The sequence below is a fragment of the Falco punctatus genome (genome assembly GCF_963210335.1).
Source record: "Falco punctatus genome assembly, chromosome: 4".
Classification (NCBI taxonomy): Eukaryota; Metazoa; Chordata; class Aves; order Falconiformes; family Falconidae; genus Falco; species Falco punctatus.
Window position 1 is genome coordinate 3,366,472 of NC_137583.1, and position 21,088 is coordinate 3,387,559.

Genomic DNA, 21,088 nt, shown 5'->3' on the forward strand with positions numbered 1-21,088 from the left:
CCTCTCTGACTTGGCATTTTGTGCCCCCCATCCTGGCTATTAATGGCTTCTCTGTGAATTGCTCTGAGCTGCACATCACCCAGCTACCTGTGATGGGAGTATCTGCTGCCCTGGGAGATAAAGGAGAAACAGTTAACATTCCAAATTCCTCTGAACTTATGCTTTTGTGCTCTCACTGTCCCTAAAGAAATAAGGGATAGGACTGTGCTGGTCTGTCAATGTTTTCATATTCTCAAGCTGTCCCCTGACTGCCCCAGGCCATCTTGCAATGTCTAACTTTCCGGTGTGCACAGTTTGCTCTGGCTCTCCATCGGTTGTTGGGTTTTGCAGCTGTCTGGCAAGAGGCTGATTCATGGCGCCATACACCTTTGCTGAGTTATACCAGCTGACCATGTATTTTTGGAGTATTTCCTCTTTCATTCACTTTATTTATAAATAAACTTTACATGTTAAACACTTGTAGAGAGGAAAATGTTACAAAATAAATGGGGAGTGAAAGTGGTAGATACTGAATAGGATTTAATGGAAATTAAATATTTACAGAGCAGAGACTTGATAGCTCTACAGACTTTTCTGAACAATCCTGGGAGCAGAAATCATCTTCTAGATGGCTTTGATCCAGCAAAGCGCTTAAGGCACAGAGGTAGTTTCATTGAGTTAATTGGGAATATGTGTGTGTGTGTTTAAGTGCTTTGCTGGACATCAGCCTTGAAAACACTATGCTTTCATTTAAATTCCATTTTTAGTTTTTATTTTTTATGTAAGGATGTAAGGAATCACCTTATATTATGGCACCAGCAAGAAACAATATCAATCTGTAAGTATAAATCAATACCTACAAATTGAAATGAAGGCTGAATTTAAAAAAATTAAATAAATATTTAATAAGTATCCTTAAGAGCCACTAAATCTGTTCCATTTGTAATAAATGACTTAAAAGCAAATTTACTTTTGGGCTAATGCGAACTAGTCTGTTTTGCTCTGTGATGATCAGCTTTATGGAAAAAATCCAACAACAAAACAACCAAAAAGAACATCCCCAAACTCCACAAACCAAAAAACCAACAAAATTTTAAAGCCTACCTGAGTCCCTTTCAACTACTTGAGTTCACAGATCTGTTTCAAGTGGAAATTATTTCTGAGATGTGCTATTTTATTTAAATGACTACGTACAAGACAAAAAGTGTGGGATGTGAATAAAGTATGTTTGTATCGCCCACTTCTCTGTCCGTGCTTGGATGTGACTTGAAAACAGTTTCTTTGTTTAGCCTCTTTGGTGAAGACAGTAATTCAGTATTTCAAAATACTGATTAATACTAAGTCATTCTCTATTAAAGCCTAATAAGGTCAAAATAACCATCCTTAGTAAAGCTATCGTTAAATTAATCTTTTATTACAACCAAATGAGCAAAATATGCATGATTAGTTTACATAATTGAAATGCTGAAAATGTTCCGGGGTGGACGTTTTTTGGTGTTTGTTGGGTTTTTTAAAATAAAATTAACAGTGTGTTAAAAAAGATTCAGACAGCATAAGATCATGAGACAGTTCACAGGATAACACTTACAGCCATGAAACCTCGATGATAAAGCTAAGTAACAAATGAATATAAAAGCCATTTAGTTAGTCTAAATACATGCATGGCAATAAGTGCTCTTTCTGGTTTCCTGACATAAACTTATATGTCATTTAAAATTGGGGGGAAACCCCACTGGAATGGATCTGGGCTGGTTTTTGCCTTAAAGATGGCATTTGGTAGTTCATGTTTGGTACTTTACCGAAAATAAGCTGTACGTGTTCCAATTGTTCAAACCTTCATGTCGCAAGTATTTATTTTTACAACGTGATGATGAGGATCAGCATATGGCATTCCAGTCATAACGCACCTGCTTTAGCTGCCTCACCTTCTGGCCTGACTGTAGAATGCGTTTCAGACCGTTCTGTTGGAGGAATACCCTGTGCTCATCACTATGTTTCCTAGGCAGTATTTCTGGTATACTATATATTTTATCTGCTGACTCTAAGGGAGAAAGTGTGCAGTTTGGATTGGGTGGTTCGGGGTACATGTTTTTGTTGGTTTTGGGTTGTTTGGTTTTTTCAACTTCAAGGAAATTTATGTGGTGGGGTTTTTTTAAACATTTAAATGTGCTCAAGTGGTTTTTTTCCCTACATACATCCATCTTACTAGTCCCTATTTTGCATATTCATAATATTGAACAATCCAAGTGTTGGTAACTCCCCCAAGTTTTTCTCCCCTGGCAGTAACGTCAAATGATGGAATAAAGAAATATAGACCAAACTTTCCAAACTGTTTCAAGTGTGCCTTTAATTCTACAGATTTTCAATGGAGCAAAGCCTTCTTTCATCACTTAAGTCCTGGATAAATATTTTATACCTGCTTTAAACCACCTATGTTAAAATCAGTTTGTTTAATGAAGCAGTCACACTAGAGTTCTAACAGGAGAGTCATATAAAAAGAGGAAAAATAATGCAATCAGACTAAAATTTCTCTAAGGGGAGTTAAGAAGTTGTGAAAAGACAGAATTAACCCCTTTTGGGAGGCAGATGGATGGAGGGTGGGAAGACTGACTACTGAGGTCACAAATGTTTTATGCTTTGATGGACAGCATGATGATGGGTATCCCAGGTTTATTTAAAAGGGGACAGGTTGCACAAGAAGTTAAAAGTATTATGTTAGGGACTGGAGATCTTTTGTGGGTGGTGACTTTTTTCAATTTATTTTTTTACCCCTTTCTGGCTATCCTGGAATGAAGGATGCTCCCAGGTAAGTCCCAGTACTGAAACTGATTTTGAATCAAAGCTGAAATAAAAAAACCAAAAAGCTGACTGTAGAACATAAAAACTCCATGTCAGCCTGAATGTTTTTTTTGTGTCTAAAATGAGGTTGCTGCCTGATTTACTTGATTCAGTTCTGCATTCTTTACAGTTTCTTCTTGTAGTAGAAGAGTTGGCTAAAAATTACAAAATTTTTAGAGATATGTAATTTTGTCTCACTTGTCTTGATGGCAGGGGAAAATGGACATGACTGTAGAGACTATGCAAGTTTACTCAGTCATGATTACAAAACTTAACTTATGCTACTGAAGCTTAAAATAAATTTATTTAAACCATTCTTAGATAAGTGACTCAAGCGAAATACCTGTAGGATATAGCTGCATTTAAGCCTTGAGCGTGGATTGATTTCATTATACTTGCAAGTAAAATTGTCAGCATTTTTTTTTTTTTTTATTTGGGAGGATCACTTCTACAGTCATAAAATATTGAAAATGGAGATGGGATACAAATAAACAGGACAGATTACAAAGTTGGTTGTTAATGATTCAGTGCTTATTTGCACTGGGACAAGAATATGAAAAGAAAAGTCAGAATTAAAAACTCTGAAAGACTAGAATTAACTTGACATGGAAGAATACAAGAACTTAAAATAATTAAAACAATGCTTTCTGAAAGATCAAACAAAAATATGAAAATGAACTGCAAAGTATTCTGTGATGCTGAAAACCTCAATTTATTTGAAAACTATTTCTATGATTTTTTTTCACAAAGATTACACACCAAAAGTGAATGCTAATTCACAAGATCTACCCTTAAATGAGGTCTCAGTGCCTCACTTAAGTTACTTTTCTTTTAGCATAAGATACATCCAACAGGAATGATAAGACCGCTTAGTTATTTTTGGACCTATTGTGGAAGACAGTGAGAGGAATGACTGACTGAGCGAAATCTTTAAAGAAGTTTTCACTTTAAGGATGCAGTTGTGAGTCTTACTGATTCAGGCACCTACATCTTGAAAAATCCTTAGGTACCTGGTACTAGCCATAACTTGGTACGCAATGCCTTAACTGTTTTAAATATGGGACAATTTGATGAACAAATATTATCATGCCTTCAAATACAGTTTTTGAATGAGTAAATGTGGGCCATTTCGCATTGTGGAGCTGGTTTTGCTGTCTCTAGTTCAGTGAGGGCATTTGTTTATCCTCTGCTCTGTTCCAGCTTCTCTCAGCCCTCCCTGGCTGTATGCACGAGGTGTGGGAAACCAACAATAATTTTTTGTGCTGCACAGCAGTTAGGAAGCATAACCCCTGTCTACGTGAAACTTTGTGTTATATGCACACCCTCGCACAAGACTTGGAGTGATGGGGCAAAGGAAGGTCCTACCCATCTTCTGACCTGCCATGGAGATTGGTGGGGAGCTGGTTTCTCCTTCTCATCCATCTTGAGGTTCTGATTGCCTGAGATATATGCAATATCCGCAGTTTATCATTAAATGGAGGAGGTTTTAAGGCAGTCTGACGGTCACATTTTCAATGGCACTTCCTTCCATAGCGTGTATTTTTACCTGCTGTGCAATGCAATTTAAGCCTCTCGCCTATCTCATTGTTTTATAATTATGCTTATGCATTATTTACATAGGTCTATAAAACCCACTGTCTTCTAAAGGTTTTCCCATATAAGAGCTTATGTGAAATTCCATAAACGTGTCTGAAAATTATAAACAAAGGCATGGAATGTGGATTTTTACTGTGTAGCTCCTTTGGCTTTTCAGAAAGAAAACAGACTAGGCGCTGATGACACAGTTGAAGATTTGGTACACTGAAAATTCAGCCAAGGAGGAAAGTGTCATTCTCCCTGCATCACTGGAGCAGGCATACTTTAAACATGTTACAGCTTTCAGCAGTATTGCCAGGGCTCTGTTCTGTTCCTTTATCTCAGCTAGTGACTCATTCTGCAGTGCAACCAGAGGCATCACATTCACATCACCTACCAGATTATTATTCAGGGCAAAGTAATTGTTGTTGGCATGTTAAAATACTCCACTGAGTACTTCATACTTCATTTATGAAATATTAGAATTTTCCTTTGAACCAAATCTCTTCAGCTGAAATCAGCTTAATATGTCCATGAAATCCTCCTGGCTCTCTTATTAATGTTATTTCTAATAATACAGGTTTTTTGTTCTGTAGTTTTTATAACAGCTGGCAAGGTGTGTGTTTGCAATCCCAAATCTTATCTGAAGGTGCATTTCTACAATATCAGAACATAAACAGCACTGGAACCTTGTAGAATTTTCCAGTCTACCTTCAGACTGAGATTTGCTAATGGAATATATTGCCAGAAGCAGAAAAAGGTTTTCAGCAGGACTAGTAGGTTAAGAACAGAAGTTGGGAGATTTGGACCAAGTGTAATGGTGAGTTTCCTAGGGAGACCAGAAAGTGCCTTTTTTTCTCACTCTTGATTAGATTTTCTACGTAAAATTCATTATTTTATTTCAGTTGAACTTATGCTTCTATTTTTGCTTGAAAACTAAGCTTCTGGAATCTTCTGGTCACTGCAAGTATGGAAACTAATTTTCTTATAATTATTTTTTAAAAGTGGCTTATCCTTGTTTTTGACAAGGTTACTCTGACTGGTTATACCAATAGTCTGTGTGATGGCTTTTATTGTGCTAGTATCTGCAGGCTATAATTAAAGGGATTTCAGAACTAATAATTCTCCCAGATATTTTGCTTTCTTAATTATAACACATAATGGGAATGCAAGACCAGCAAATGGGAACAAGTAAGATGCAGAACACAGTAGCAAATCTCATGATGTGTTCACACAAATGGCAATGTCCAGCATGTTTCATTTCATGTTCTGCTTTCAAATAACATTGACTCATCAATGTCCAGTTAAGTTAAATCCGTCTCTCAGAATATACTACTGTTTTGCAGGGATTGGCTTTCATAATGTGCATCTTAATTACGGCAAGATTCTACTGCAACACTGAGGCTTTATTTTTTTTCATTAACTTACACTAAAACCCTGTGACTGTCCTAGTAATATTCTGTCAGTCTGCATGTTTCTACCAAGCATGTTTTATTTCACCATCTCTGAAATTCTCTTTAATACATATGGAACCACTGGCACAGGACTTACTCATGCTTTTGTATTAATGAAGCAAATTAGAGCAGGTTTTGATGTTTTTCGTCCATATGTTAAGCTGCATGACTGGAGAAACCTGAGAAGACTTTAGTTTAAATCCAGTAAGATAGCCTGTTTAACACATCAATAGCAATTAAATGGTCAGAAAAAATTGGGCAAAACTCCTAGCAAAATATTCTGCTCTTTTTTGTAAATGGCCTCTTCATGCACAAGATGTTCAGGTGACAAGGAGGCTGATTTAAATATGAATGAAGGGCAAAAAGGCATGCGTTATAAAGCTGCAGGTTTTTTTCTGCATATAGCCTTCCCACATCCATTAACTTTAAGGAATTACCCTAAAGCAAGATAAAATGATTGTTTAAATGGAAGTTTCCATTAAATCCTATCAATGTTTCTTCTGTTTGAGGCATGAAAGAGCTGTGAAAGTGTACTGAAACTGAGGTGGAGATTTCAGTTCACCAAGCAAGGACAGGGCAAGTCTAGAGAGTATGGAGTAAGTAGGATTTGTGTATCCCCTGCCTTTAGATAATGCTGGAGAACAGTTTTGTTCCATCTGTCTCTATCTCCTTTATAATAGCCTTTTAATTTAGAAATTCTTGAGTAATTAAAATTTTATTGTGTTAGCTTTTTAAATGCTTTTTTATTAAAGCAGCTTAATAAACAGTGTTCTTCTACATCTCTTAAAGTAGCCCTGTAGGCATTCTGTCTTCAATAACTGAAGTTTTTTCTCTATTTTACTTAATTTAGCTGCTGTCATTTAAAAATTATTTTATAACTTTATACACTTGTAATTTTAATTTTCTCTGTTCCTTTGTTCACACCTTTGTCTGTCCGTAGAAGTAAACTGGAAACTTGCCTCAGTTTTTCTGTGGTGGGAAGACAGTCATTTTGCATCAGCTTGGTTAACGGGAAGTACACTTTTGTCAGCACTGAAGAATGGAGCTACAGTTTAGAAATTAAACACAACTTTTTGGACACAAACTGACTGGTGGGGCTGGCAGATATTTCCTTTGGTTACAGGCAGTCACTAAGAAGTGATCTGTTACTAGCTAAGAACTAGAGTACTTCTAGAAAGAAGGTCACAGTTTTGTTTGGGGTTTTTTGTTAAGATTTTGAATTTTTGAACAGAACTAAGATGCCTGAAGCTCGTCTCTTGCCTCAAAGTGTCACACTTTAAGGGTCACTTTACGACTGAGAGGTCTACTCCGAAACCAGCGGAGGAGGACAATATACATGCACATATGCACACATGCACTAAAGCATCGGCTCCCAAATCTTTATGAATCATCCCCACAGTTTGCACCATCAGTCTCTGCACATTATCACAATCACTCTTCGGCAGCCCACCCTCCCCCCCTGCCCCCCTGCCCAGTGTTACCTCCATGGATTTTTTGCTCTCTTCCTAACCCTGGATTTCTGCAGTTACATCATTGTTTGTCCATTCTTCTTTCTTGTTTTTCCTTCTAGCTCCATCTCACAGACACACCACACTGCTTCTATTCCCCTGTTGAGCCCATGTTACAGGCCTGACTTGAACATTAATGTACTTCACAAGCTTGGAAATGCAGCGTTGGAATACAGCATTAAAATATAGGTTCTTCTGGTTTCCAGCCTATCCGTCATTAATTCTCTAATTCGGAGGATTTCTTTCCCTTTAAATGTGCATTTTGGATACAAAATGTATTAAAAATTCACTTAAGGTAAGGGTAGTTTTAGGCAAATGAGTTATGCCTTAACTACCAATAAGCTTCTGAATGAAAAGGTTTTTGTTTGTGGTTTTTGGTTTTCAGCTTAGCCCCTTGTGTGAACAGGTTTATTAGGGAAACCAATTACTGAGGTCAACTTTGAGATGTTTCGAAATTGTAAACTCTATTGCAGGAATTATTTGTAATTATCTTAATGTATTTGTTGTTAATGTATTTCCTAAAATTTTTGCAAAGAGGTTTATCAGTTTGATTACAACTTTTAACTGCACTTCCAGTTTATTATCAAATCTCTCCCAAGAGCTGTTTGTTCGAGCATTGGTTTGGCTTTCTCTGCCATTCATTCCCTTTCTCTCTGTGCCAAAAATACAATAGCTATGTGTAGAGGAATGAAGCTGGGTTAATTAACATTGATAATATACAGCTGTGGGCTGGCTTCAGGGGCAGTGGGTTGGCTGATGTAGACAAAGTGCAGGTGTGGCTGGTTCTGTTAAGGGGTTGAGAGTCAATGAAGAGAGAGCAGCCGAGGAAGAAGCAGAGAGACAGAGTGAGCGTGCCTGGGATGAGGAGAGACTAGGAGAAGGCAGCAGAGGGACTGTATGAAGGGTGTGCTGGTATGAGATGGTAAAAGACCTTGTTGCAGCCGGCTGGTTTGGAGAGTGCTGTGACAGCTATGGGTGAGACAAATAAGGATGGTTGTGAGTGAGTGGCTCCTGGTGAAGGCAGACTGGAAAGCAGACATGTGGGATAACCTGCAACTGGAGCTAGGCACTCTATTGACTGATAATTTGCTTCTTTCCTCTTTTGTGAATTTTATTGAAAAGACTGATGTTTGGTTTCTGTTTATAAGTATTTGAACATCAAATGCAAAAAGTCAGTGTCATCCTCCTGTTTCCATGTCTGAAAAAAACCCAGCCGTTCCCAGAACACTGGTGTGAACAAAACTACCTTTCTGACAAGCTGCAGCACTATGACTGAGCCATCTGGTTGTTAAGCATTTCAGTGGATATTTCTGACCTATGCTTTAAATTGGTTTAATAGCTAGCATAATTAATATTATATTACAAATTATAATCTACTAATGTTTTTGTAGTTATACTGGACATATCATCTGTTTTGGCTATGATAGATTAGTTGCTTAGTAAAACAGAACTGCAGTCTTGAGAAATACACAAAATAGATGACTGAAAATCTAGGCAATAATGCTGTTGAATGCAGCATTGACTGGCTGTGGAAAACTTAACCCAATTAACTGTAGTAACCTGATAAAGACATGTCCATATAGATCTTATTTCCCAATATGGATCATATCATGATATGATCCAAATAAATAAGTCCTTAGTAATGTTAGCAGGGAAGCTATCGTGGCTGATCTGAGTAACATCTAGTGAAATTATGAAATATTTCTCTGCATAAGTAGTTGATTCTGATTTTGTTTTGGTTTTTTTTTTTTTTTTTTGAAAGCACAAGCACAGTTATTGACATCATCTTCATTGTGTTCATGTCTTGCGGGGTTCTTCATGGCCTTGACACCTAGCAGGACTTTGAATGAAAGAGCCTGGGCTCTGGAACACAATTAAGGTGTACCTGTATTCTCTTTCCCAGGGAATGATTTTCACTCATGTCTTAAAATAACATAAAACTGTCCAATCTGTACTCAGGATCTTTATGTTACACAATTAATACTGTCATATTATACTTTGTCACAAATCTGAAAATCACTTCTGTGACATACATTTGAGATTTTTGTGCTTTCATCTCTGTAGTGTATTAGGAAAAGATATGGCAGTTTAGGTTACACATTAATTGTCTGAATGCCCAGACTTGTAAGTTGTTTGTTAGCATATCATACTTTATTGCTATCTTCTGTACCTATGTGGCACTATGACTTTTTGTACTAGCTGCCACTGTAGTGTACGTGCCTTTTCAAGTGTTGGGTTGCATCATATCACTGAGCTCACATAGACTCACAAGAAGGAATTAAAAAATGTTGCTATAATTTTGGTTTTGACTTGATAAAGACTTGCCAAGTGTCAAAACATGGCTTTATATGGTAAAGGTAGTGATATTTTTTTAAGTCTTGCTTTTTTCCCCAAGGGTATTGGATTGTATTGCAAAAAATAGCAAGCACTAGTGTTCACATTTATGTATGTGGGTACAAAACCACAGGGGAGCAGTGACAGAGTGGGCAATGGAACAGAGTCCTGCTCTGATCACTCCACCAGATTTCCTTTACGAGTAAGAGTAATATTAAAATTACTTTTCTGTCCTCTTGTAATTGTCTCCCTTCCCACCAACAAAATACAATAAATCTTTGCAAAGTTTTGATTCAATTAAAATTACAAATTGCATGTGCAGTTGCATGCTAATGTGGTGTTAACCCAGACTGGTGCGTGCACATCGTGTCTGTCTGTCTGTATAGCAGACAGCAGTTAAAAGGAACAAAGAGGGACTTCACATGTACACTTCTGCCTCATACCTTTATTCCCAAAGGCCCTACACAGCTTACCCCTCTTAACCCTGTGAGATACTTGTTTAGGATTTGTATTTTCTTTACTGGCGTTTGATATGTAGCACTGGAAATGAAATGGGAATTTAGGGAAATGCAGCTTTTAGTGGCTCGAGGGAGTAAAGGAGAAACATTTCACTATGGTATGAGTCAGGACACAAAGATCTGTATCTTCCAGCTATTTACTTCTACCACAGATGAATTCTTTAAAATTATAGAACTGTGAACACTGTTTAAGAGGCCCTTTTGTGAATTTGTCATCCATCTAATAAGAGAGAGCTACTTGACGGGGAAATACTGTAGGTATCGTGTCTAACTGCATTTGAAGTACTCCCTACATATTGCAGCTGACACACGAGATCGTTCCAGTCTTAAAAATGATGCAGTACTACAGTAATGCAACCATCTAAATCATAAATGCATGTAGAAAGACAATACATTGTCAGAGATCCAGTTCACTTCAAAATGTGTAGAACCAGCTGCTGAAGAACACAAATATTAATACTGCTAGTGAATGACTATTCCTTTAATAATAATACATAAAATATTATAAACTTTACTATATGCTGAAAGACGCTATTACTCAAACCAGGTAACTCAGATGACCAAATTCATCACTCTACTTCAATTTTATTTTCTAAAGGGCTATAATCAGAGCTATCTGGGCCTTCAGATTCACTACTGGATAAAAGACAAGGCTGTGCTACCTTGTTAATGGACTGAGGGCTGTAAAGAATATCCCGGTAAAGGATTCCTGGAGACAGAGACATCAAATGTAAGGGTTAATTTACTGCATAAATACAGCATTAACTGAAACTCTTATGGTGTGCAGCAAAGTAGTCTATTTTTACAACTTTATCTTTACTGACCTGCATCTGTTAATCAGCTCTATATTATGCAGATGCTGTCGATGTTTGCAAAGGTATAACTGCATGTCCTTGGTACTAAAGATGCAACATTTTTTGATTCTGTTTTTATTCAATCCTTGATGGTGATGTCCTCACCTCTCGGATGAGGCTAGCTAATCTATTTGCTTCCTACTGAGAGAGGACTGTTGCTACAATACAGTGACTCAGCTAATCTAAACTGCTGACTGTTCTGCCAGAATTTGAGTCTTTTCCCTGTATGTGGACCAAAATATAGGAATTTCTGTAAAAATATGAAGCCTCAAAAGAAAATTCATCTGTGACACATAGAACTAGGCAATTAATTTCAACTGCTTTGTCAAATTGTGTAATAAAGCTAGATTTCTTGCAAAACGTGAGCATCTGACTTTTCCTGTCGCTCTCATTGCCTCATATCTAGCATTAATGTTTACACATGGATTTTGGTATGTGAAGAAGCAGCTGATGGAAAGTGCCACGGGTCCTTGGCAGAAAGTGAAAATTGTGCACCAAGGACAAATACTAAATACTAAATATTTTTATAAAGATAAAATTTCAGGCATTGAAATAGAAATCTTCTCTATAGTTTTCATAGTTGGCAAGAATGATGCTGTCTCACAAATATTTATGATTTCAGGATTCCTACTGTAGAGGAACCCACCCGTGTTTGCAAATGAGCTCCCTTGTATGCTATAGAGGCAACAGCTGCTGTGGGAGGAGGCAGTTCTCATACTGTGATGTTCTCCTCGAAAATGTCCTGCCAGCTGTCAAAATTATTTATTTACTTGTTTACTGGGGGAGGGAAATGAGTATAACTTGGGTGTCTCTCCTTGTTGTAACAGATGGCAGAGACAGAGGTACGTCTTTGGACTGATGCCCACACTTCTAGATCAGAGCTAACATCAGTGAAATAAATCAGCTAAATGCATTTTGAATAAGATCTAATATTTTGTTTTAACAAAATGTTGTCTTTAAGTGTTCTTATCTCAGCTTTAATTTCCTAACTCATGACATCACATGTCTGTCTTCTGTGCTCTGGTTTGATTTTCACTCACAAGCTGTAATAGTTATTATGTGAAGGGGTAGGGGGTTAGGTTTTTCATCCCAGACCATTGCTAAATCTTTACGTTTGAATCTAAATACAAGGTATTTAAGCGAACAGCTTAGAAGGACCTACAACCAAGCAAAGGTCAATGGCTGACTGTATAACTTCTAGATCTCTAAGGTTTAGGGAGTTCCATAATCTATTATATTACCTTAAAAAAGCTCTAATATTAATCCCTATAAGAAAAGAAATACTGTGTAAGCAGGAACAATGTAACTTAGTTTATATGCTTTATATTAATTTTATTTCACACTGAAAATAATAGGGGTAAGAATGTTTTTTACCTAGCCTTTTTGTAAAGGATGGAAAAGGGGATTATTACATAACTTTTAAAAAGTCTTGTAGCATTCCTGAGTGTCAAACATCAGATTATCTCTTGCTCTGTCTCAGTTCTGTAGAAGAAATAGAATGAATCTCTAAACCCTAAATAGTCTAAGAAATCAAATGCTTAAAGTGCAATTACCCTTAGAGTGACTTAAAACATATGATTAGTGTAATGCCACTGCATGATGAAATAGCTATACCGTATTACAAAGTCTTCCTGATTTCCTAAGACACTCAGATCTTGATAAAGACCTAAACTTGGTGTTCTGTCTTGCACCTTCATCTTTTAGTCCTATTGATTTCAAAGAACATGTTAAAAAAGAGATTTCTTTCAGTTTTCATTCATTTATGGTCTCTGAAAGAAGCATAGCACTTAATGAAACAGATGAAATTTAAAAATTGATGTGACAGTTTTAAGAGTAGTTACAGTACATTAACAACTATTACTATATGAGTTCAGTTCGCATCACCACATAAACATGTCACTGTGATGCACTGTTCTTGACAATACAAAAATATATTGGATAGATTGGTATCCATATTTTATATAGCTGTTTTCAGGTATTTTTAACTAGGAACATTGTAAAGTTTTGCTTTTAGAAAGCACTCAAATGTATTTTATGTCCAATTGATTATTAGTGGGCTCTACATCCAAAAGTTAGAGCAGAACATATGCTTAAGACTGTGCTGCAATAATGTTTGGTCTTTATGATTAGTCCATTAAGTATGGACTGGAACAGAGGTCTTTCTCAACTATCTTGTGACATTAGGAACTCTGAAATAGACTGTTTTCTCATTAGTGGGCAACTAAAGTAGCTGCACTTCTTCAGATGGCCACGTATTTATTGTGATATAAGAATATTTCAGGGCATAAATGATCATTACAGAGATGATGACAGAGTGCTTCCCTCAATACAGAACTTACTACAGAATGATTTTTAAAATATTAAATTTCCTTAGCTAGTACTAAAGTTATTTTGGTTAAACACAAAATGAAAATTACCCAATAATAGCAAATACATTGAACTAACATTTATTGTGCACTCTATTGGACAGATTTAATCAAGAATTTAGCAGAAAGTTATCACCATTAACATTAAGTCAACTTCAATGCAAGAGAAGTGTTCTTTCTCACTTGGCCTTACTCTGCAGTTATGTATAAGGACATTCAGGCTTTTAAATCTCTGTAAAGAAGAATACGTGTAAATTCTATATATTTGCAAAAAGATAAGAGAATATTTTTTTTGGCTATTCATTGAACAATAGTTTGTCCAATTCACATGATTTTAATAAGCAACACGGCAAACTGTTTTGCAGTACAATATACTATAATAAATTTTTTCAGATCACTTGCCCTCTTTAATTTTTCTTTTGGTGGGCTAAAAATTCTTTTCCAGAATTCTCGTTGCATAACAAATGGACGATATTAAACTCACTATGAGCAGCAAAACGGAAATAATTTTCTGAAGAAACCCATGAACAGAGACGTGACAAAACCTGTGCAGAATGTTGAAGAGTATAATAGTTTATTTGGCAGCACTGCAAGAAGTGACACAAAAGAGACCTGACAGCTTCAGCTGTGGGGCTTGCTCCTTTTAATTGCAGTAAGAATGACCAGTTATGTGTGTCTCAGTAACACTTATGGGCACACATTCAGGTTCTGTGTTTTAAAAATAATTTTTAGGAATTATTAAGTGTTAACTGCTTTAAAAAAAAGTCAAAAAAAGCTTTAGTAACATTCCATCTTCAGTGCTGTTGTACAAAGGTATCTGAGACACAAGATTTCAGGTTAAAAAGTAGTTTATATACATTTGAGGGACAGAAGTCAAGCCACAGGTTTAATATGAACTTTTGTCATCTTGATCACGGAATGAATAGTCTATTTCCTTAATTAGGAGTCCAAACTTATTTAATTTTTGTTTGTAAACAATGATGTAGTCAGTATTTGTGACTTGTGTCTTCTAGGAGATTGTGACTGATATGTCGACATCTGGTAATAATTTGAAAAAGGATTTAAAACTAAGTACTTGGGTTAGTTTTCAGGCCTGCGCTGTGTCGTACACAGTGTATTAAAGGTCCTAAGTCAGAATGCAATTTGCAGTAAATGACTAAAATTTTCTTCCATACTAAGGCCCTAAACTATATAAAGACTGACAGAAAGACTCCCTCTGTTAGACTTACCAGAAGTTTTGAATTAGCCTCTGAATACAGTTGTTTATACAAACTGTTTCTTTCTCTAATAAGAACAGAATTCATAGATGCATATTTTCCCTTTTCCTGAGAATCTCCAATTCTTAACCTTGCAGCTGAATTTAAGTCCTACTGTTACTATGTATTTGTCAATAAACTATATATTATAACGTGTATTCTTTTGTGTTATGTAGAAATGTGGCCTTCACATTTTAAAAGTCAATTTTCAAATAGACAAGTGCCCGTCAAATAGGATGCTCCAGACTCTGAGCCACCTTCCACTGTGCTGAAGAAGGAATGATGGTATTTTGCCAGCAGAATATAGCCAGCTGATTGCTGACAGCTAAAGGGTTTGTGAACCAAATAATCCTGAAGTAATTTTTTAAAAATTTTTCTGGATTTCCCCCTCCCCCGTTTTTATCTGGAGAATATTTCAGTCTTTTAGCTTTTGGGATATGGCCATTTGAGGAATGCTGTATGCATGCATTTACATTGGCATAGGTGATTACTTTTGCTTTATCATTTGGTCTTTATTAGAGGACTACTTCAAATTTTATTGTAGTCACAATTCTTCAAGAAATGTTTGAGGAAGGCCAGTCTGAAGGTATAGTTTACGTAACTCAATAACCTGAGTAATTACTTTGCACTATTTTGCCCAATTTTATTGCTTACTGGACTGAGGTATGAGCTTTTGACATTGCAGTACAGAAAACTATGGTGTACTCAAAGTTCTGTAACAGTGAGATCTGCTTTTAAAATATTTGAAGATGTGCTTGTTTTCAAACTATGTTTGCCAACTTCTGCAAGTACACAAGAGGGCTAACAGAGTATTTATGAACTTTCTCATGTAAGCAACACAGCAGAGAAGTAGAACTGCAAGTAAAACCAGAAGGCATACCTAGCATTTTCAAGAGCCTTGAAAAATGTGCAGTCTTCTCAAAGCATACTGCTTCTGTGGAGTGACAATCTTTCACCTTTTGGTACCAAGGAATTGGTTTCTGAGAAAACCACGATATTTTAAAGTCTTACTAAACCTGAATAAAGAATGCAATAATACCCTAAGCAAATCACAGTCGTACAACTCCCGGATGAGATTAAAGGTGAGAAAGTGGAATCGTTGGCCAAGAATATTTTAGCTGAACTTTCTTTAAAAAAAATGGTAATTTTGGATGTAAAGATATATTGCAGATTGGTTTTCCCAGCCTATGTATCCCTTCCGTGTTCTTAGCTAATGATTTTGAGGGAAGTATTGGGAATGTATGTAACTGTATCTGCACATAGATACATATAATCTGTGTCTGTATGTATAAACATATGTGCAATAATGTATAAGATTTGCATTGTATAGTTTAGCTTTCACTTATAAAGCTGTGTTTTTCTTTTAATTCTTTATAGTGCAGCTGACTTTTAATGTCTTTTTTATGGAATAGATAGGTATTCATTGATGATGGTAATTTTTGAATCCTACACATTGCATAGTACTGGCTTTGAATTAATTTGAGAATCAAATTAGTAACAAAACAAAATTGTATTGTTTAGCTCATGTGCTGTCATCCTTTCAACTCGTTGCTCATCTTGCACGTTGCACATTAATGGCTTATCAGGTTTTCACATATGTGGTATTCAAAATTAATTTGTGGTAACTAAAGCAGCCAATTAATTAGGTAAACTTGCATTCATCTTAATCATTTGATAACTCATTTAAAAAGAAAATTACAGTTTTATTGCAAAGGCCATATTGGATGTAAATGCCATATTTTGTTTGCTGCATTTCATCTAGAATTATGGTTTACAGTGTTTTATTCTTTTTCATTAGAAGCCAGTCCTGGGTTTATTTTCCACTATATAACTGTGTTGCAGTTGATGACACAATTATCTATTCAATCAATTAGAATATGAGTAGGCCACTTTCACTCTAACTTTCATAACATAAATAAAAAATTTGCAGAAGAAAAACCTTAAAAAAAACACAACCAAAACACTTTTGTGCCAATTAAATTGACTATGTATGATTTAGCTGGCAGACTTTGATCTTCAGAGGCTGTTCATATACTGTTTAGCCTCTTATTTGGAGAATGGAAATTTTATTTATGTATCATTGGTTTTTCTCTGATTCAGGTTTTAAAGGACAAAAAGGCCCATACCAGTGAAAGCACAGTACATCTGAGTGTATGCATATATGCACCTAGTGTAACTCAAGCCTTCGGCTCTATTGTTCTTAGCAGATGAACATTTTTTGTCTTCTGTACTTTTTCTGTAGCATTTTTATTGTATTCCTTGTTAGTTTTATTCTTTAGATATGAAACTGTCAAGTTCTAAATGATACAGTAGGCAGCAATATATAAGTAGAGCCTATGAGGAATTTTATATGTTTTTGCTTTTTATAAATATGTTTGTTCTTCGGTCTTGGTCAAATTCCAGTGTGACAGTCACTGTGACTATGTCTGTCTGTTGTTACTCATAGCATCTACTATTTGTTCCTTTTCATAATGATGGGTTTCTTCCACACTGAAAAACGTCCAGGTTTTGTGGATAGGCTTCTCCCTACATAGTATGTGTAGTTTGTAAACAGTTTGTTTAGAAAAATCTATATTTACTCATCTGCAAAATACTAAATGTGTCTTACTAGTTGTGGTTTCTGTATCAGTTAGTTTTTTGATTTTCTGTAATATAGAGCGACCTTCTGGGTTGTAAGAGAACACCGCTGACTGAGATGCAGAGAAATAAACTGCCTGTTTCTTGAGATTAGTAATGTAATAAAGGCTATGGTCTCAAACCCAAAGGAGTATAGAAACCTCAGGAAATACAGTAGGTCATATAGGCATACTATATTTATTACTGCATTCCTCTAGAAATACAATGCCAGTAAACAGTATTTTAGATATACTTCATGTATAATCATGTAAAGTTAAGATACGGATTAAACATGCTTCTCTATATTTTCAATTTGTCCATGTGTGTAATGGTTGAATTTTTTGCTCCTAATTATATTTTAAATTTAATTATTTAGACTTCTGTGTCTTGAGTTCTGAAATACTTGCAAGGTTGCCTTAAGCCTTTACAGATGTATAGTCTAAATAATGCCAGAAGTATTTGAGCCTTAATTGCACGGTAAAAAGTGCTTGAAGTTCCTTTATACTTGTATCAAAGGATTTAAAAAGTAAAATAAAAATCCTTAAAACCCAGGATATAATGAACCAAAAAAATCAGAGAAGAAATATATTAGTAGGAAACTGAAAGAGAACTGTTACTGCTATTATAACTTCAGATTTTGGAATTCAGACAAACTATTTTAACAGACTTTTATCTTCTGTAATCATCCATTTGACCTATAGTTACCACTGATATAGATTGTAGTCTTGTCTGTTTCTATTACAGATTGTTTGCATGTCACATACAGAATTTTTTAAACTCCCTCTTACATCTCAGCAAACATTATTTATGAAACTAAAAAGCCCCTCTCTGCAGTATGAATTCATCCATGTTCAAAGCTTGCAAATGTAAAAGCCTAGTCTCTAAAAAATTATGATTTATTAAATAAATTTTCTTGGGTTTTCCATGTAAGAATTACTGGACTGCTGAGCACAGAGTATGTATAATACAGTACTTTTAAAAAAACCTTATTTTTTCTTCTTTTTTTCATTGTCAGGAATGCTATGTAGATTCAAATTTGAGGAAATAATGCCACAGAGTCTTTGGCTTTTGTACTCACAAGGAGGAAAAATGCACCTTTTGATACTGGCACAAGTTAGTTCAGTCACTGAGCACTCTGCAGTTTACAGAAGCTTCTGTCTAGGGAGCACAGAGGCTGAGCAGTTCTTAGCCACTCTCCAGGAGCAGGAGCAGAGGCTGCTGCTTTTTACTACCTCCTTACATACTGTCACAGCCATCGGGTCCTCTCTGTGAATGCTAGGAGATTGGTACAGTGCATCTCTTGCCAATACAGAACCATTTGAATCTGTATGCTTATAAAATGTGAAATTACTTAAGGCCCAATAAAAATTTATTAACTGACATAAATAAAACAGAGAGCCCTTATGCCTCAAGACATTTCCCTAACAATTTTTCACAGCATCCTGCAAATATTTTCAGTTCCTGTTACATTTTTGTGAAATTTTTTAAAATCGAAAGTCAAATTTCCCAATGTGATTCAAAACATATGTAGGTAGGCATATAAGCAGAAAATTATATTAATACCAAGGGAACAATCATGCAGTAAATTCTTAGATGTTTAAATGACCATCTGACCAAAAACAATTCTGGTCAATTTGTGTTCTGTTAATGTTCATAAATCAAAACAGGAGAACCTAGATTTAAGAATGGAGGATCAAGCTGACTTTGTGTCCTTTCTGAAGTAATGACCGAGGCAGTTACTCCCCAGTGTGCCTATTTCTGTCACATCTTCAAATGGTTTAACTGTACTTCTGCCACCTTGGACAACAAAATGAAAGGAAAATCATAAATAGAAAGCTGACATGTTTTTGCTTCAGGGACATTGTAACAGCAGGAGTTCTGGGAGAACTCAGTGAAGTTTTCTAATGAAACTAAGTGTAGTAGTTAGCAAGCTTCATCCTTTCTTTTTCTTTTCTTAGTTTGCCAACACAACTAATCCCTGGAAATTTGATCTTTTTCTTTGTGATTTCAACATTTCAACAAAACTGAATTTATACTTGCTGCAATTCTCTGCTTTGATACTGACTCTTTGTCGTTTAACATACCAGTGATTCAGTATTCTCACTTCCTAATATACATAATCATGTTGAATTATCTCACAAGTGTGTCATGACGTGTTGAAATATTAAGAAGAGTAGATTGGACAAAATGTGCCATTCTTTTTCAGGCACAGTTTTATGTACTGTTAAATTTAGCAAGCTCCCTGTAATATTCTGCTGAGACTCTTTGAACAAAGTTTTCCATTTGCAGTAACACCAATGCTACATGAAGAGCTCTGCTTTTTGTTTGTACTAGGGACCAAGTTCTCTGAGACTTTGACCAAATTCAGTTGCCCGTGACTTCAGAGCAGTTTTGGATTTATAAGGTTGCTACAATAATCTACAGGATGTTTTAAAAAAACCCTGGAGTCTAGCATTTGAGGATGACTGATCTTTTTAAAAATTTTAGTCAGCATAGTAGTAAACGGGTTAAAAAAAAAAACCCAACCAAACAAAACAAAACAAAAAAAAACACACAAAAAGCCCTGAGTACAGATTTCTGAGAAGATGCTCACAGAGAAGAGACAGTGCAAAGTTAATAAAGTGAACTAGGAAATATCTTCCATTCTAGCATTCCACATCGTCATAACATCTTCTGAGTGCACAGGGTAGGTGAATAAGGCTTCTGCTACTTACCCAAGCATCCCAGAGTTTGTGAAACCATAAAGGGCAACCATACCAGAGGGTCTGTTGGCCATAATTACAATTAGAATCAGTTCATATAATCTTAAAGTAATTGTTTGGGTGGACCGAGAATATACAAGAAAGTACAAGTACAGATAGGAATCGGATGTCATCAATCAGAAAACAAAAGTTTTACACACAAATATGTTAACAAGGATAGATCTTGCGTCACTGAGATTTGAGCAGCCTAGCCACTCAGTTTAATCATTTTTTTATTTCATTTTATAGTAATGGATCCTGACATTCAAATCACTCCCTATCATTTCCATTTGCTACACGTATCTTGCCTTCATAACAAAGAGTACAGCTGACACCGAAGATAGATTTCAGCCCTGTAATAGAGACCTGGTTAATACTTTTGTTACTGTGCACAGCAGAATGTAATACAGTTTGTTCTGCTTGGCTCTGCAAGACTGACTGATTTTTGTCAGTGAAATAAGCAGGTTCTGAGTATGCATAGGAAGCAGCCTGTCCAAAGGGGAAGCTTTTTTATACAATCACCCTTCAGTCTAGAACAGTAATTTGAAAAATATCTCTATCCTTTTTCAGTATCAGACTGGTTATGAGGGTTTTTCAGTAATCACAGGGAAGATGAAAGAGTTTGTACCATATAAAAAACCCCCATATTTTGAAAAGCATAGGCAGTCCTTTTCCTTGACTTTGGCTGCCTGCTTTTTAGATGAGAAGGGAGAGGGGGGACAAGCAAGGAGGAATGACACAGTTCTTTAATCTTGTAATTTTTATCATTTTTGCATGTACAATATCAGCAGAAATTATATGTGTGCACTTGCCATGGTGAACTGCAATATTCTACCTCTGTCTGCAAGTGACTCGCTTCTGCGTTGTAGATGACTTAACTCGCATTATTGTGCTTACTTGCAAGCTTTTCAGAAATACAAGTAGCCCCAAGATACCTTAACATTACCGAGAGAAAATTACTCTCTCTAGATCCCAGTAGACCTAAATTGATGTAGAAGTAAGTGCAGTTCCACAAGTTCTCTGGCAGTGCAGGCCACAGACTGATGAAG

At 36.0% G+C, this 21,088-nt stretch overlaps 1 long non-coding RNA gene across 1 annotated transcript in view; it reads left to right on the plus strand.

Moving 5' to 3' along the window:
- Positions 1–19,858, plus strand: part of LOC308063357 — a 53,533-nt gene extending 33,675 nt beyond the window's left edge. The window contains exon 2 of the long non-coding RNA XR_013927931.1: positions 1–19,858. This exon is cut by the window's left edge and continues 22,320 nt beyond it. This is a non-coding gene — a long non-coding RNA (uncharacterized lncRNA).
- The last annotated feature ends 1,230 nt before the right edge of the window (positions 19,859–21,088 follow it).